The following is a 6,000-nucleotide window of genomic DNA, read 5'->3' as shown; positions in this document are numbered from 1 at the left end:
ATTTGGGGATGTGAAGTATACGTCAAACGATTAATTTCAGACAAACTTCATCCAAAATCTGACAAATGTATCCTTGTGGGCTATCCAAAGGAAACAAAGGGGTATTACTTCTACAATACATCTGAGAACAAAGTGTTTGTTGCTCGAGATGGTGTCTTTTTGGAGAAGGATCACATTTCCAAAATGACAAGTGGGAGAAAAGTAGACCTCGAAGAAATTCGAGTCGAACAACAAACTCTAGAGAATGCTCAAGATGACATTCAGGATGAAACTCAGAGATCTTTAGAAGAATCTGGTGAGAATCATGGTCAATCTAGAAATGTTACCCCGCGTAGATCGCAAAGATATAGATCTCAACCGGAAAGGTACTTAGGTATTTTGACGAACGAGAGCTATGACGTTCTATTACTTGAAAGTGATGAACCTGCGACTTACAAGCAAGCTATGACGAGCCCTAGCTCCAAGCAATGGCAAGAAGCCATGCAATCTGAATTAGACTCCATGTCTGAAAACCAAGTATGGGATTTGGTCGATTTGCCAGATGGCTACCAAGCCATTGGAAGCAAATGGGTTTTCAAACTGAAAAAGGACAAGGATGGGAAACTTGAAGTTTTCAAAGCTAGATTGGTTGCGAAAGGTTACAGGCAAGTCCACGGTGTGGATTACGATGAAACCTTTTCACCAGTTGCAATGCTAAAGTCTATTCGAATAATGTTAGCAATCGCTGCATATTACGATTACGAAATATGGCAGATGGATGTCAAAACTGCTTTCTTAAACGGCGTTTTAACAGAAACTGTGTTTATGACACAGCCTGAAGGTTTTGAGGATCCAAAGAATGCTAAAAAGGTATGCAAGCTAAAGAAGTCAATCTACGGATTGAAGCAGGCATCCAGGAGCTGGAATATACGTTTTGATGAAGCAGTCAGTGACTTTGGTTTCATCAAGAACGCGGACGAATCTTGTGTATACAAGAAGGTCAGTGGGAGCAAAATTGCTTTCCTAGTATTATATGTCGACGACATATTGCTTATCGGAAATGACATTCCTATGTTGAACTCTGTCAAGATTTGGCTTGGGAAATGTTTTTCGATGAAGGATCTAGGGGAAGCACAGTACATATTGGGCATCAAGATTTACAGAGATAGATCTAAAAAGATGATTGGACTTAGTCAAAGCACTTATATCAATAAGGTGCTTGATAGGTTCAAGATGGCGGACTCCAAGCGAGGCTACCTACCCATGTCTCATGGAATGACTCTAAGCAAGACTCAGTGCCCAAAAACACTTGATGAGCGTAGACGAATGAATGGGATTCCATATGCATCATTGATTGGTTCAATAATGTATGCTATGATATGTACACGCCCGGATGTTGCGTACGCACTCAGTGCTACGAGCAGATACCAGTCAGACCCAGGAGAGGCGCATTGGACTGCTGCCAAGAATATTCTGAAGTACCTGAAAAGGCACAAAGATGACTTCCTGGTCTATGGTGGAGATGATGAATTAATTGTTAAAGGCTATACGGACGCAAGTTTCCAAACCGACAAAGATGATTTCAGATCACAGTCTGGGTTTGTCTTCTGCCTCAACGGAGGAGCAGTAAGCTGGAAAAGTGCTAAGCAAAGCACCATTGCGGATTCTACAACTGAAGCGGAGTACATTGCTGCACATGAAGCAGCAAAGGAAGCTATATGGCTAAGGAAGTTCATAGGAGAACTTGGTGTAGTCCCCTCCATTAAAGGACCAATAGCCCTGTATTGTGATAATAACGGAGCTATTGCACAGGCAAAAGAGCCTAGACACCACCAGAGAGTCAAGCATGTACTTCGTAGATTTCACCTTCTACGAGAGTTCGTTGAAAGAAAAGAAGTCGAGATAAGCAAAATTGGAACTGATGACAACATATCAGATCCATTAACTAAACCTCTGCCGCAAGCGAAGCACAACTCGCACACTGCAGCTATGGGAATCAAGCATATTGGAGAATGGCTTTGATGTCTCTGTTTAATGTTTTAAAGTTTTAGAGTTTAAATCTTTGTAAAACATTATTGGTTAATCATTCACAATAAATGAAAGGAATTCATTTTTCCATTTAATTTGTGGTTTATTAAATGATGAGTCCCTTCAACTTGACGATATATTCAAGATAGACTGTCAGGACCAGTCCTGTGACTAAGAAATGTCTATCAAGTGAACTTGAATGTCAAAGGTTGAAAATGGTCCCTAGTCGGAGTTTTCTATAAAATTGGACGCATAGAAAACGTTAGACGATTAGAATGCAAGATGACTAGTAGTTCTGTTTCTTGAACTATGTGGACATGGCAATGTCATAATCATTTGCATAGATACTTACTTTGGGAAGACTAGTATCGGACAAGACCTATGAAACTTTACTGTAAGAGATGAAAGTCTGTCATAAGTAAATTTCATTAAATTATTAGACACTAAATCCTCAATACCTGAGTGATTTGAGATTACTTGTTTGAGAACTGGTTGCTTTGACGTTGACCAACCGTCGCACCGTAAAAGGAGGCTATAAAGGCAACGCTCAGGTAATCACCTATCAAACGAAGTCTAATCTCAAGATCGCAAGATTGGGATTGTCCTCCCATAAATCGGGATGAGATGCTTAAAAGTTGTACAAGGCCACTCGGAGAGCTAGAAACTGTGAAATGCATGGCCGTGCTCGGATGAATCATAGGCTATGATTATCTGTTTATTTGATCAGTTGAACTCTGAAACCGAGGAACACCTCTGGACATAATAAGGATGACAACTCTTACCTTATGTTCAAGAGCAAGCATCGAGCGACAAAGGAATTAGGAAATGCACACTTGTCCCTAAGGACAAGTGGGAGACTGAAGGAAATAATGCCCTTGGTCCAAGTATGCATTCTATGTTAAGTCTAATAAATGCGGTTCAGTATTAATTAACAAGTTAATAATTCAGTGAGATCAAGTGAGCTGAATGCCTAGCTAGAGGCCGCTTCAGTTCAAGTGGAATTAATGATATTAATCCACAGCTTACTCTTGACTGAACCCGTAGGGTCACACAAATAGTACGTAAACGGATCAAGTATTTAATGGCATTAAATACTCCATCTATGAATATTCGGAACCGACGGATCTTGGTTTCAGTGGGAGCTAAGATCGTCACAGGCAAGAAATGAATACTCCGGAAACGATGATATTGCCGGAAACGGAAATATGGATCGTATCGGAAATATGAATATCATCCAAGTCGTAGATGTTACCGGAAACGGAAACATGGTACGTATCGGAAAATATTATTGGAAATGGAAATATTACCAGAATCGGAAATATTGCCGGAAACGGAAATATTGTCAGAATCGGAAATATTGCCGGAATCGGAAAATAATTCCGAAAACGGAAATATTAAATATTTGTTCGAAACGGAAATTAATTCCGGAATCGGAAATATTAAATATTGTTCGTATCGGAAATAGATTCCGGAAATGGAAATTTAATCGGAAGCGTATCGTACGAATAAGCATCGGACGAGGCCTGCCGGACGAAGGCCCAGCACGAAGCCAGGCCATCGCCCAGCAAGCACGCACGCCACAGCCCAGCGCGCACAAGGCCACGCATGCGTGGGCCGCGCTGCGTGGGCTGCTGCTCGCATGCGTGGGCAGCCCTTGTGGCTGCCGTGTGTGTGTGAGTTTGAGCTCATGCGAGATTCCTGAATCTGCAAGAGTCAGTGTATGATTAAATGTCTATTCCTATTGGATAAATTGATTAAGTAGAATTCATGTAGAATTCTAATTCCAATTAATTCGCATCCTACTAGGATTACGATTCCTTTTCCATAACTCTATAAATAAAGGCCTAGGGGTCATAATTTATACAGAAGTTTCAAAGTATTCAAAAGTGAGGTTTTTGAGAGAAAATTCAAACACCCATCTTGCCCCAAAAGTGCCGAATTTTCTGAGTACCTTAAGGGCGATTCTAGTTGGTCAATCTTAAGGCGGATCCGGACGTGCTGTGGACTTTCTACGGAGGGACGACACTTGGAGTCCTAAAAGACTTGTTCTTGTTCGGTTCGGGCGCAGCTAGGGAAGGCACGCAACAAAGAGTATGCATCTAATTATGCTATATGATTATGTGTAAATAATATGTTTCCTGGGTTAATGGTTGTTTCCGCATGATCTATGTAAATGTCATATGTATCATAACCTAACATGAACGTGGGCTGACAACGTGTTCAGACGGACCTTTGTCTTGCGACCGTCTTCTTTCATGATTTTGAGCTAGTCTTTACGGCTCGACTTGGTCTTTGATCAGAAGACCGTGCACAAGTGTCAATGACGACCTTTCTCTGAGGTCGAACCTTTTGTTTTTGAGATATCCAAACATGACATGGTGTATGGCGCAGTCCGGGAATGTGATTTTGATCGTGCGCTCCTTGTTGGAGTATCTTTTTTCGCGAGCCCCAAGCACTGGGGCTCGTCGGTCGTTTTTCGCATCTTGTGATCATGTTTGGGGTCATGCTTGTATGTGCGAGCGACCTTTTATAGTAGTGTGCTACTTTAGCGAAGCCGTGGAGTGCGACTTTTAGTTTTCCGGCGACATCCGGTTTTAGCTTGGCCCGGATTAATCTTTTCACAGACAAACATTTTTTATTTGGAAAACCAACGACTTAACGACATACATTTTTTGGTGTTTCGAAGAATGACCATGATATTTATTTTAATTTGAAAAGTGAACATAAGCATTTTCTGAGACGAGTCTAAGTTTCGACCAAGTTTTAATGTTTATATTTGCTTACTTGGGAGCTAAAGGTGCTTTGGGCTTGATCCTACTTGCAATAGGGCCTCGTTTTTAGCAACACGGTCTTAAGTCCTTTCCTGTTCCGCGTTTTGTGAAATCTGGGCCTTGGGCTGCATCTTCAGCGCCCAAGGCCAAGCGTTAAACATTTCGGCGCCCAGCCATGGGCGCTGAAAGTCTTTTCCTGGTGATATTTGACTTTCGGATTTCCTAACACGTTTCCGAATGGGATCAGGATGTCACTGGGTGCGTCCAGCTATATATAGGGGCTAGATACGTCCCTATTTTCCACCACTCTCAAATTCTTTCTCTCTTTTTTGCTGTGTTTTAATTACTCATTGCTTTTGTCATGTCGATCCCTACTTTCTCACTCCAACGGACTGTTAGGCGTTGGCTACGGGCCCTTACTCCCACAGAAAAGGCTTTGTTAAAAGAATATCACTTAGAGGCACTTTTAGGCTTACAACAAATTAATATTGATTATAACTTTCTGCATGCTGCCCTAAGCTTTTGGGACTCCGATCATCATGTTTTTGCCTTTCGGGGCAAAGAAATATGTCCTTTGCCAGATGAGTTTGCTGCGATCCTTGGTTATCCTACTAATGCTACTCCTCTTACCCCTGGCACTATTGAAGAGGGTAAAACAACCATAGGGACTTTCCTAGGACTAGATGATAACATGTTTGCTGAAATTGTTGTAGGTGACGAGGTTAACTTGGCAAAACTTGTAAAACATCACTTTAGGCCTAGTAAGAATATGACCGAACAAAAATTGAATACTCGAGCCCTTGTATTTTGCTTGTTGAATCACTATTTGCTATCGAATAACAATGGTGAGTTCGGTGACATAAGGTTGATCCCCTTTATTAACCATATAGAAAGTTGCTATTCTATCATGCCGTTGGTTGTTGCCGAGACTTTGATGAGTGCGGATGAGCTGAAGAAGGATGCCAAATCTGAACATTTTAAGGGAAGCCCCCTATTACTGCAGGTAATCGATTTTCTTCTTTGCGCACGCATACGCCCCTTTTGCATATATTTCTTTTGCCTGGGGCTGAGTTTCAGCGCCCATGGCTGGGCGCTGGAGTTTTCGGCGCCTGGTCCTGGGCGTTGAAACTGCGCCCCAGGGACCGTTTTTTTCTTTTCATTCTTTTGATTCGATAGTACCCTGTTTTTGCAGATTTGGCTTGCGGAACGGCTTAGACTTTTG

Source organism: Spinacia oleracea, chromosome 6 (genome assembly GCF_020520425.1).
Source record: "Spinacia oleracea cultivar Varoflay chromosome 6, BTI_SOV_V1, whole genome shotgun sequence".
NCBI classification, from domain to species: Eukaryota; Viridiplantae; Streptophyta; class Magnoliopsida; order Caryophyllales; family Amaranthaceae; genus Spinacia; species Spinacia oleracea.
This window is presented reverse-complemented; position numbering follows the sequence as displayed.